This window comes from Eriocheir sinensis, chromosome 35, assembly GCF_024679095.1.
Source record: "Eriocheir sinensis breed Jianghai 21 chromosome 35, ASM2467909v1, whole genome shotgun sequence".
Taxonomy (NCBI): domain Eukaryota; kingdom Metazoa; phylum Arthropoda; class Malacostraca; order Decapoda; family Varunidae; genus Eriocheir; species Eriocheir sinensis.
The window spans coordinates 8,697,621-8,711,056 of record NC_066543.1 but is presented as its reverse complement, the minus strand read 5'-3'; the positions used below and the strand labels follow the sequence as shown (position 1 = coordinate 8,711,056).

Below are 13,436 nucleotides of genomic sequence, written 5' to 3'. Positions count from 1 at the left end.
GGGAAAAAAGGTTAATGGGTCGCTCAGGTGGGTGACTTTCCTCTGCAATTTTAGTCTCCGTGTTTACCTAATCTGGCAGCCGGAGAGAGGGAGAGAAGGGGGGAGGGAGGGAGAGAAGGAGGGTGACGAGGAGGAAGAGGAAAGAAAAATGACGGCGTTTTAAAGAGACAGATAGATAATTTGCCATCGTCGTGAGGCTGCTGAATATCGGAACAAATTAAAAAAGACTCGCCCGTAGATGGATAATGAGCGTAAAAGGCGATGCTTGGAGAGAAAAGAAAGATGAAAAGGGACGAGGATGAAAAAAGTGGTGAGTGCGGAGAAATGTAAATAAAAATGACTTAGGAAGGGGGAGAACATAACAGGAGAAGAGGTAGATTAATGAGCGCCGGAGGAGGTAAAGAGAGAAGGGAAGGAAGGCATGAATGAGGAGAGGGAAAAAATAAGGAAAATAAGAGAAATACGCTTTTTTTTTTCTCTGCGACACTTCCTTTACGTTATAATATTGAGAATATCTTGAAGGTGTCCCTCTTGAACCCTTACACACACACACACACACACACACACACACACACACACACACACACACACACACACACACAGAAACACACATAAGACAAACAAAATTACACGCACACACAGACAAACAAACAAACACACAGACACACACACACACACACACACACACACACACGGAGATGCAACTGACAGTGTATTGATCGTGTCGTTTTTAGCATCACTTTGTCCATTAAACTGTGTGTGTGTGTGAGTGTGTGTGTGTGTGTGTGTGTGTGGGTGTGGGTGTGGTCATTTTTTTTATGGTTTAGCGTTTTCTGTTCCCTCCTCGTGTTTGTTTTTCTACGTTAAGGCGATTGGGTTGTAAGGAATTTTATGATCAACTTGTCTTCAAAATTCCTTATATTTAAACCTCTTCGGAACAACAGTTTACTATCATTATTTCATTCTTCTTCTTCTTCTTCTTCTTCTTCTTCTTCTTCTTCTTATCATTATTATTATTATTATTATTATTATTATTATTATTGTTATTGTTATTATTATCATTATTATTATTACGAAACATTCTCTTTCCTCACTGTCTGTATAAACCACTTTCACACCATTTCCCTGTATATTCATCTATCTATCTATCTATCTATCTTTCTATCTATACATCTATCTATCTATCTTTAGCTTCCTATCAACCGTAATTTCGTTGCGTCTGTTAACTGAATGCGAAGTGCGTTCATCAGCTGCCGAGCACATTAAATCACAAAAGCAGGCAACCTCGTAATGAGTCAAAAGGCTTTCTCTTGCCTGCGTTTCCATGTTTTCATATCTCAACGTTAATCGTTCTATCTATACCATCAATCGTGTCTATGCATGGTTTTCTTATTTATCTCAGTGACGATATCTATCAAGGTATATTTATCTATCTATATGACCACAGATGTTGCGCCGACTAAACGAAACTTATCTATCTATCTATCGGTCTGTCTGCCACATTCCCTCACATTCTCATTAACACGATTTCTCATCAGGATTCCCCTCGCTCTCTCCATCACATGGCGCCCCCTCCCTCCCTCTCCTTCCTCCTTCTTTTCTTCCTTCCCTCTTTTACTAAATCCTTCTTTCCGTCCTTCACTCTTTATTTCCTTCCTTTTTTCCTTCCTTTCTTCTCTCTTTCACTCCTTCCCTCCATCCATCCTTCGCCTTCCCTCTTATATGCCATTAACCTTTTCATCATTTTCTTGACGCTTATTGTTTTTCTCCTCCTCCTCCTCTTCCTCCTCCTCCTTTTGTTCCTCGTCCTTAAACAATTTAATCCTTTTATTCGCTATTTTCCCCCGATTTTTCTCTCCATTCTTAATATCGCTTTTTCTCTTATCCTTCTTCCCCGTCATTATATTCTCTCTCTCTCTCTCTCCTCCATCTCCTCACCTTTACTATTATTGGAGACACTCACACTCACACTCACACACACACACACACACACACACAGCACCAGGGGTATTTGAACCTACAATACATTATTCCGCCTATATAGTTTCCCCTTAAATCATCCTCTTTTTCCCCTGCCCACCCTTTCCTTAATACATCATTCTGTTTATTGTCCACCTCACAGCACATCACATCACACACCCCTGCTTCCCTATCTAAACACCAACCCCCCACCCCTTCTCTAGCTAGGCCACCCCTCCTCACTCTTGTCTTCCTTCTTCCCTTTTCAAACACATCGCCCGTTTACACCCAACAATAAACTCTACATTCTTTCTATAGCCGCACACGTTACCATCCTCTCACCTTGACTCCATCCCTAACCCTAACCTAACCTAACCTAACCGAATACAACCTTTACGCCTCACCTCATTTATGTGTTCCGCCTCACACTCAAAAACACCCTGACCTCTCGACAACGCTAAACAGGCGGCCGGAACGCGCGAAAAGAAGGAGGATAAAAGGGCAACGACATTACAGACGAGTGAATAACCTGCTGATTCGATTACGACGGCAGGTTAATTGACAAATATGATTACCGCCTGCCGCCCCGCCACCACCGCCGACCGCCCGCCTCAGCCCCACAGAGCTCAGCGCCACTTGGACCCCAGTGACACGAGTACAGCCTCTCCGCCCAAGCTACCGCCGCCACCGCTCAGCACAACGGTTAAAAAGGAGGAGGTGGGGGGAAGAGAGAGAGAGAGAGAGAGAGAGAGAGAGAGAGAGAGAGAGAGAGACATACAGAGAGAGAGAGAGATATAGAGACAAAGACAGACGGGCAGGCGGACGGACGGACGGAAAGACAGACACAAAGACAGACAGGCAGCAGACAAGACAAAAAATCCACAAATCGCCTCCTCTTTCAGAAATCAAAGGAGCGTGACCGGCAAATGGCAGGTAATTAATTATCTCCAGGTTATCGCCAATTAGGAGGCGAGACGCAGGTGCGCGGAGGGATGCTCGGCGCCAGAATAAAAAGAATCTATTTGGAATGTTTCTTGTTTTAAACGAAGGAAAAAAATTGCATCAAAGTGAGTCGATAATTATTGCGAATCGTTGAGTCGTTAAGAAAGGAGAAGACACACGCATATGAAGTAAGATTAGGAAAAAAAATGTTAACAGCTTGATAGAAATGTGACTTTCTTCAGATGGTCAGACAAAAGGACGAAGATAAGAACATTCATGAATCAAGAGAGCACAACAACAACAACAAAAACAAAAACAACAACAACAACAACAGAATAGAATAACAAGTCAGTAGTATCCGCGAATAATAAACAAAAGCAAAAAAAAAAAAAAATCATAGAACATTCAGTAATACCTGCAGAGAGCGTGATTAGTTTATTATTGTCTGCCACAAAAGAGAAAGAATAATAAGAACAAAGAAATAAAAAAATAAAAACATTCACGCCTTCTGAACCACAATGAAACAAAAGATAATAAAAATAACAAAAAAATAAAAGAAAATAACCATGAATAGCTTATGATTGTAAAACACTCTAACAATACAACAATAAAAAAAACGTACCCAGACGCGCACAATCAGGCCGCAGGTAAGTAAAAAATAAAATAAAACTACTTATAATGCGAGATAATCATGAATTCCCGGAAGAGCTTATGATAACTGAGGGGCAGACAGGTACTCGCTCCCACATATGAGAGAGAGAGAGAGAGAGAGAGAGAGAGAAACGCAGAAACAGACAGAGACAGACAGACGGACACAGACACAGACAGATACAGAATGAAAACGAGAAGGAGAAACCATCAACAAACCCAAGAGAAGAATAGCCAAAAAAAATAAAATATTAACCCCAAACAAAAAAAAAACTGTATTAAGTCCACGTAATACCGAGAACAGCGGAATGAAGTGAAAAATAAAATAAATAACGGAGAGGAGTTGTAATACCCAAAGCGAGGGAATATACAAACGCGATGGACCCCCCCCTCCTCCTCCTTTCCCCCCACCTCTCCAAAAAAAAAACTAGGAAACAAAAAAAGGAGAGAAACGACAAAGCATAACTCGGAAATAAATGACGAAATTACCGGAAGCGAACAATACCACACGGAAGAGGAGGAGGAGAGAGGGAGGGAGGGATGAAGAGAGGGAAGGGAGGGAAATATAAGTGGGGCCGAGGAAGAGAAAGGGGGAGACAGGGAGAGGAGGAGGAGGAGGACAGAGGGAGGGAATATTTCTCTCCTCGCCCCCCCTCCCTCTCACCTCCCCCTCTCTCTCCGGGCTGCCATTGTGAGGGGAAGGATTTATGTTCCCGAGCACCGCTTAAACACGTTGTAGATCATCCTCATTATTGAAGAGGGGAGGGGGGGATGGGAGGGGGGAGGGGTTAGAAAGGGTAAGGGGAGATAGGTAAAGAGGGGAAAGGGTTAAGGGGTGATGAGGGGAAAACGGTAACATAGGGGAGGGAATATTGAAAGAAGGGGGATGAAGAAGGGAACAGAAAGGGTTAGGAGAGGGTAAGGGGAGGGAGAGACTGGGAGAAGAGGGTAAGGAGAGAAGAGGAAAAGGGAGACAGAGAAGAGAGTAAGAGGAGAAGGGGAAAGGGGAGAAAGAGAAGAGGATAACGGGAAAAGGGGAAGGGGAGACCGGGAGAAGAGGGTAGGAGAAGAAAAATAGAAAAGGGGAGTTAAGGAGAAAGGGTAAGGGGAAACAAGAAGGAAAAGGGGAGTCAGGGAGAAGAGGATAAGGGGAAAAAGAGGAAAACGAAAGGGTAGATAGGAAGAAGAGGGTAAAGGGAAACAAGAAGGGGAAGGTGAGTCAGGGTGAAGAAGATAGGGGGAAGAGGAAAGGGGTGACAAAGAGGGAAACGGATAGAGGTGAAAAAGAAAGAGTTAAAGAGACTAAGAGGAGACTTTCGGGACCCAATTTCCCCTTATTTGTCATTTTATGCTTTCTTTGAGCGGCTTTGTCAGGGTCAGGCGAGCGTTGTGCCTCGAGGCCTCAGGAGCTTCGCCGGTATTCGAACTGGTAACAACAACTCAGCTTTAATCCGACCAGCCATCGAATTAAACACTTTACCCTTGGACTTTTAATCATTCAGGTCAACAATTAAGGCATTCAGGTATCCAAATGGCAACGCTTGTGACAGGTGAGGCATATTAATCACCGTTCCGCGCCACCTGTGAATGTTACACGGAACTATTTTAAAGACTCTGGAGGATGTTTTTTTATGGGATATTTTTATTTTATTTGGCGTGTGATGGTTGTATTATTTTTATATGAAACAATATACAGAGACTGGTGTCCGTGTGTGTGTGTGTGTGTGTGTGTGTGTGTGTGTGTGTGTGTGTGTGTGTGTGTGTGTGTGTGTGTGTGTGTGTGTGTGTGTGTGTGTGTGTGTTCGAACGTGATCTATGACCCCCAAATGAGATACAAAGAAAGAGTTTTAAGGCACTGTCAACAAAAATATGGTTGACAATTTTTTTTACGTAATGCTGCTGGTGAGGTTCTGGACAAAGAATTTAATTTGTATATGTTTATCACTTATGACATAATAAAACCATCTTATCGAGTTCTGGCCCCCCCAAAAAATAATTGGAGTCATATTAAATTTTCTATCTGTGCGAATTATGTCAACAGATTTTCTACTATTTTTCCAAGGCACAGTGCACGAGACAGACTTAACCAAAACAAAAGGTTGGTCAAGTTAAGAGATCAGTCACTACGAGTTACACATCCACAGCTCCGCCAGCCCTGCCTCGCCCGGCTGCGCACTGACGACGCTGACGCTCGGGAAGTTGGAAAGTCAGACAAATGGCCGCGCAAAGTAATATGAATGCGTCAGCGGTGCGCGTGTGGCTGCGTCTGGCTGGCGGGAATACTAAACGCAAAGCACACCATGGCAACACACACCTCGGGAGCTAATTCGATCGTTCTTTTTTTCCGGGTCATTTATTTATCTTGGTGACAGCAGCGACGTGTGGACGAGTTTTTATTTTACACGCTTTTGTTTAATTCTCGGTCGGTCGCTCTAATTCCCCGTAAAAATCAGAGGCAAAGGAAGAGCGTCTAGATTTCTCACTTACTTTAAAGATGTGAAAATATTTGCCGCGTGATTACAACAACGACGAGAACATTCACCTCCTACGAAATAAAGTTAACTCAAATGGGAATAATAAACGTCAATCGGTTATTTATTATGTGAAAACCTAAAGAAGACTCCAGCTCAGGATTAGTTTAACCTCAGAACTAAGAAATTAAGGCAAAATACAGGTCACAGGGGCAATCAGCGTGGCCCACAGAGGTTACCCGCGGACTTGTTTCGGCGAGGGGTAATAAAAAACACGTCACCTGGATATTTTGAATGCCAGAAAAGGAATTAGCGGTGAAGGACGGAGGGAAAGAATGGATCGGTGTTTTGTACAGAGAAACATGAAGGTTGTTGATGTCATGAGTACACCTCCCGCCCCTCCCTGATCTTTCTCTTTTTCCTGGTGGTTGGTCTTCAGAATTTACTCGTCAAGAATTATCATATGTAAGGTAAAAATCTATTACTATTATTTTGCCGAGGGAATATTATGATTATCAAGACACATTCACGTTATTTATATCCTATTTTGACGTCCATGTTCTTGAATTTGCTTCCTCCTCCTCCTCCTCCTCCTCTTCCCCGAGATTGCCCTTTCTTCCATCACTTCTTCCTTTCCTCCTCTCCTCCCCCCCTCCACTCTTTCCATGCAATCTCATACAACAATTTTCCCTCCAAATCTTTCTTCGTCCGTAAAGTTTCCTCCACTCCCCTCCCTCCCTCTATTTCCCTTATTTCCTCTTCCTACGATCACACAACTACTCCCCCTCCTCCCCAACCCTTCACTTTCCTTCACCCTTAACTACTAATCTCCTTCCACCCTCCCCCCAATTACACTCCCCCTTTCCCCCAACACAGGCCTCTTTCAAAACCAAAATTAGTCGAAGTTTGTAAAAAATCCAGAAGCGAACTCTAATTACTGGAGGTAAGAGTGATTTTTCTACCTCTTCCTCCCATCCCGGGCCCCTCCTGTCTCTTTTACCTCAAGATGAGTTTAATAATCCCAAGAATCCTGCCCTACCTCCCGCCCCCGCCGCCCCCTGCTCCCCCTCCCAAGGCCAAAATCTCCACCCCTCTCGTCTCACCCTCCCGCTGCTGTTTATAGGGCCGGGAAAAAGGGGGAAAGGGAAGCGTAATGTAAGAGGAACGTCAATAGATATCTTTATTGCGGTGGTGCGGTAATGAAGACTTCGCTCCACCTCTGAGAGACGCTATCTGCTTCTTTGTTGCCAGCGTGTCACGACTTGTTTGAAGGTGAATGTGTGTGTGTGTGTGTGTGTGTGTGTGTGTGTGTGTGTGTGTGTGTGTGTGTGTGTGTGTGTGGAGGCTTCTGTGCAAATGTATGAAAAAACAATAACTTGATAGTAAATGGATAAATAGATAGTTGGATAGATATATTAGATAGTTGGGTAGATACTAGATATATAAGTAGATAAAGAAACAAGTAGTGAATGTGTGTGTGTGGGTGGGGGGGTGGGGATTGAGAAGGGTCCGTGTGTGTGTGTGTGTGTGTGTGTGTGTAGGTAGCCGCGGCAGCCCAAGTTACAAACTCATCAGGGCGGCGGATGAATCAAAGTCTTCTGACGCAGACGAGGCCGCGGCCCGAGATTGCTTTTTATACAGCGGGCGAGGCGGCGGCGCGCGGCTTCCTCTTACTGAAAAATGTTACGGGGCTGAGGGGCTTGGGGCTTGTTTGTTGTTAGGGGGAGACACACTGGGGCTGACTCACCTCGGGCTTGGCTGGCACAGGGGGGCTTTATTGCCTTAACCCCCTACTCCCCACCCCCTGTAATTATCTGTGTGGGTGGGTGGGGGGTTGGAGGGGAAGACACTTAAAAATAATATCATTACTCCCCCACCCCTACCCCTTATGCTTCTCGTGTAATGGTTTAGGAAATGAGTGATGTTAAAGAATATGAAAACACGCTGGTTGTTTTAAAAAGGATCATTATACAGCATCCACGACGTTCAAAATTCATGTTGTCCTCTCCTTCTCATCTCTCCCTTTCACCGGTGTCTAAACGTGCAGTTACAGCCCCTGCTCCCACTACGCCCTCTGCACTGTCATCTCTTTCCCATCAAATGTTCTGTTCCTATTCCTACTACTTCACGCCCTTGCTCTCCTTTCTTTCCCATCTTCTCTTCCTTCGCTTCAACAAGGTGCTCATATCTTCAACCTCTATTCCTGCTACTTCACCCCTATCACTGTCATCTCATTCCCATCAAAAGTTCTGTTCCTATTCCTACTATATGCTTCACGCCCTTGCTCTCCTTTCTTTCCCATCTTCCCTTCCTTCGCTTCAACATGATGCTCATATCTTCAAGCTCTATTCCTGCTACTTCACCCCTATCACTGTCATCTCATTCCCATTAAAAGTTCTGTTCCTATTCCTACTATATGCTTCACGCCCTTGCTCTCCTCTCTTTCCCATCTTCCCTTCCTTCGCTTCAACATGGTGCTCATATCTTCAACCTCTATTCCTGCTACTTCACCCCTGTCACTGTCATATCTCATTCCCATCAAATTTTCTATCCCTATTCCTGCTACTCCATCCCTTTGTTCTCCCTTCTTTCCCATCTTCCCTTCCTTCGCTTCCAATGGTACTCAAATGTTAAATCCATATTACTAATACTTGACCTCCTTGCTGATTTCTCTCTTCCATCTTCCCTTCGCTACCCTCTTCCCCTCCATTCTTCTGCTCTCCATTACCACTGTCACCAACATCAGTGATACTATTGAAGGGTGACTGTTTCAAAGATTTAGCCGCCCCCTATGTCAAGTCAAACAAATTCACACATCGTCGCAACATCATTTGTCATCGCTAATAAAACCACTGGAATACGTTAGGCCGGGAAAGTTCAAATATTATGCGTAACACAGTCTACAACCCCGACGCAATTAAACCACACCACTTAACACATCGAAAAATAAATCAATGTTAAAAGAATCATAATTACATGTCTAAGTGCAATCAAATTAAGAGCGATGAAGATTTTTTTTCAAATATTACGAAATCACAAACAAATAATTCATACGGTTAAAATGATTATCAATACATCTGTCCCAAGACTTTACAGTACCGAAGATTACTATACAAATGTTCAGTAATTACCGTATCATGATAAAAAATATTTGTTCCTTCACGTTAGTAGAATAATTGCTTCTCGATAAGTGTTCCAGTAGTAAAAACTGTTGAAAAATAAGTACACCTAAAGACCAATCATTACTCAATTACCACAAGAAAATATACTAATTGTTCGTTCGGGTAAAAAGAAACATAATTACAAATCGATAAGTTCTCCAAAACTAGAGACGAGCATCGAAGACATTAAAAAAAAAAACGGTCATTATCAAGGTAGGAAAAACGCACTAAATGTTTTTTCATTTAGAAGAATAATAATTATTTCATCAAGGCTTCTAAAAACAGATAGCGTTAAACTCCAAACTTTATCACATCATAATGGTAGAACTGAGACGCTTATACCCCCCCCCCACCCCCCCCATCATTACCTTGTTAAAGTGATAAAACTCGCCTTCATTATCAGTAAAAAACAGGGGAGGGATTTTACCGGGAAGATTATCATAGGTTTAATATAGCGTCTGCATTGAATGAGGAACAAAATATAACAATGAATGAACAAATTAATAAAATCAGAGTAATGTTCTTATGGCTTCGATCCTTACATCATAATACCCTTTTCCTAACACCATGTATAGTCTCTAACAAACAAAATCGTCAATACCATTACCATTAAGTACCTTCCATTATGGTCGTCACCGCAACCATTACAATCACTTCAATACCAATCACCATTACGGACACTCGAAATCACTACAACTACAATCACCAATACAACCATCACCTCCAATAAGGTTCGTTGACTTCGTCCACTAATTACTAAAGAAAGAAACATCCACACATTAACATTCCAAGTATAGCAAACTAATAACTGACTGACAACGAACTAATTAACACACATCCACACACACCCACACACACACACACACCCACACACCTTCCTCTTCACCCTCCTATCCTTCTCCTGTAGTCCTAAATCCGGGCCACATAATCAAGTAATGTTAATAGCCACGCCCGTATTACATTATTTGCATAAGAGTATCAGATTCACGAGCCGGGGATAACGTGGCTTGCTCTACTAATTCTAGACTGGATATAAGCAGCTAACGAGACTGGTAATGTAACCCGATATTAGCGCCCGAGAATATTATGGTGATAGCTTCGGCCCGGAGCACCCAAGACCCTCCCTCCTCCGATCCCTTCTCTCCCCGATGCCGGCTATACTGGGGAGAGGGAAGGAGGGAGGAAGACCAGGAGGAAGGGAGAGGGTAAGGGGGAAATGTGTGTGTGTAATTAGGACGTGGCGCCATTGGTGGTGGTGGTGGTGGTGGTATTGGAGTTGATAGTGGTTGTGGTAGCGGTAGCATGTGATGATAGTGGTACGTAGGTAGGTGGGTTTAACTAGTGGGCGGTGATTTTGTTTGTGATGCTGCTGATGGTGGTGGTGGTAGGTGTGTGGTGTTAGGGGTGTGGTGTTAGGTGTGTGGTGTTAGGGGTGTGGTAAGGGTGGTGGTGTTAGGGGTGTATTGTGATGCCTTAAAATATAAAGTGACAAACGTTAAGAATGGAGAATTTTCGCTTGGCTAGGCAGGTAATGTTCTTTTTAACTATTCATTGTTCCATTATTACTTCCATGTGAAAACCGAAGCAGAAGTTAACCATTCTTATCTAATATATAAAAGAGTCAAGGCTGTGCTCAAATAATACATAGGTCCACATGAATATACACAAGACGCCTAGCACTGTTTTACACCAGACGCCGAGGACTCAACACCAACACACACTTCATTAATAACCGGATGGATCACTTCGCTATGTCCTCCATGAATACACGTCTTGGTCACGCCGAGCCTCCCACAGCGGCCGAGGCTTCAATGCAATGAACAATACTCATTTTAAGAAAGAGTGGCGCTAATAAAGGAACCGAAATGAAACTCGTTTATACTCATCCACTAATGGAGGTCTTCGTTGCAGATTCATATAAAAAACAATACTCTGTTCTAATATAGCTAAATACGCACATATCGCACCAAACAATGCACAAAGAATAACAATCGCGTATAAAATCTTTGGTCTCGTAGGCTGGCCGAGTTACGCTGATTACTTCATTATTAGTATTACATTATCACGAGCAATGACATAATTAAGCATTACCGATGTGAAGAAAAGTGGAAAACACGTGTAATGACCTAAATAACTGTGATACATCGGTGAAAGCCTATTGACATTTCATTCGAGGAAGCTTGATTAGTAAGCGAAATTAATCTGACGTTATTTTCTAGCCAGTTTTTCTTACCAACCAAATTTGATAATGAGTGATGCTGCAACGATATTATGTGTGCGATGAGAGGTTGCGGGCCGCTTCAAGCTACTTAACACTTTCTCGACTCGGGTTGGTTTGGAGCGCATTATAAGACTTGGTTACACTAATTTGGTACGGTTAGGTGGTCATTGCCTGAGTGTGAATATGCTTGTCTGGTAATACAAGGTTGCTTACTATACTTGCTATGACTAGATTGCTGTTTAGTCTAGGTTGTACAAGCTTGTCGGGGTTCGATAGTTCATGGCGGATCCGAATCAGTTAGGACCGTGGACCGAAGTAAACGAGCGTTTGTGCTCGCTACGTGTCTGAGTCGCAGGATGGTGGCTGCCTAATTGAATACGGCGGTCAGTTATGGTTAACTCATACAGAAAGGAAAGCACCGGAGCATTTTTCGAGTGTGCACACTAATTTTCACGCTGCCTACTCATATGAAATGGGAAAAAAAAATATCAGAAGTGAATGAGCAAACTACCGAATGAGCGCTTTGTGTTAGAGTCACAGGATGGTGGCTGCCTAGTTGAGGATGGCGGTTCAGTGGTGGATAAACTAATTATAAATAAAGGCATTGGAGCATTTTTCGATGTGTGTACACTAATTACGCTTCCTGCTCTGCTGAAATACTAAAATATCACCAGAAGTGAATGAACAAACGACGGAATGAGCGCTTCGGGTTAGAGTTCTCAGGAGGGTGGTTGCCTGGTTGAACATGGCGGTTAATAATGGATACTTAAGTAGAAGTGAAAACATCAGGTGGTGTATTTATCGTATAAACTCGTATAAACTAAAAAAAAAAAAAAAAAGTTTGGATGAACGAATACCTACAGAAAACTGGAGTACTGAACCACATAACTAGCTGTTGAAAAATTTACCGACACATGGAAACACGTATAGATTCTCACTCCACATTGCTAACCGCTGCCTGACAACCAAGAAAAACAGAATGAATCATACTGAAGCTACTCACTTTGCCCTCTGTCCAGTGTCCGGCACGGGGTGTCCTGCCAGGGCCTCACCAGGGTTCACAACACTAGACAGACTACCGGGACGACCCAGTGCGACCCACTCCCCCTAGCGTCTGAGTGGGCACTGGACGTGGTTGCCCTGTTGGACCCCCCTCCCTCCCCCATTCACATCTATCTTATTCCCCATTGGCGGAGACTTCAGGCGGGAAATTTAAATGACCCGCGAGAGAGAGAGAGAGAGAGAGAGAGAGAGAGAGAGAGAGAGAGAGAGAGAGAGAGAGAGAGAGAGAGAGAGAGAGAGAGAGAGAGAGAGAGAGAGAGAGAGAGAGAGCAAGCTAGTAGGAATTAGTGAGTTTCCGAATTTCTTGAAGCACAGTGTCGTATAGAAACAGCCTTGCGTTGCTTTCATGTGGTATACAAAATATCCGCTTCATTACAACTCTACACATGCGGTTGCAGTATTGCGTTGAGTTATAAAATTATGGGACGTTAGCAAACTCGTTCTAATCATATTATCTGCACGCATATATTTTCACCGTTAGTATTTGCGAAACGGGTGCTTTTTCCCTCATTTAACCTGATTTGCCGGCGGGGATGGTGGTGAGGAGGGGAGGGTGGTGAAGGGCAGTGGTGGTGATGTGGGAGCGTAAGGGAGGTAGTGAGTGGTGGGGAGTGGAGTGTGGTGGCGGTGGTGGTGATGTGGGAGCGTGAGGGAGATAGTGAGTGGTGAAGAATGGAGGGTGGTGGCGGTGGTGGAGTTGGTGGGGGTAGTGAACTTGTAAGTGGTGGTGGAGTTAGTGGTGGTGATGAAAATGTGTGGACTAAGGTGGTGGTGGTACTGGTGGCTGTGGCGAGAGAGATGAGTGGACTTTTAATAATAATAATGATAATAATAACAACAACAACAGACGAAAAATATAAACTCTTCTAGTAAAACCGACGGAAGTGCAAAGGAAAGCTTGATGAGTTTACCGGACACTGAAGAAATGTCGAGTCAACTGGACGCCGCGAACCGTGATGGAAAGCCTCAGCT

General features: G+C 43.5%; 1 long non-coding RNA gene across 4 annotated transcripts in view; it reads right to left on the bottom strand.

The window, feature by feature from the left end:
- Positions 1 to 12,503, bottom strand: part of LOC127007356 (uncharacterized) — a 182,682-nt gene extending 170,179 nt beyond the window's left edge. For all 4 annotated transcript variants that reach the window (XR_007760205.1, XR_007760206.1, XR_007760208.1 and 1 more), the window contains exon 1: positions 12,406 to 12,503. This is a non-coding gene — a long non-coding RNA (uncharacterized LOC127007356). The remainder of the gene's footprint in view (positions 1 to 12,405) is intronic.
- Positions 12,504 to 13,436: the final 933 nt, after the last annotated feature.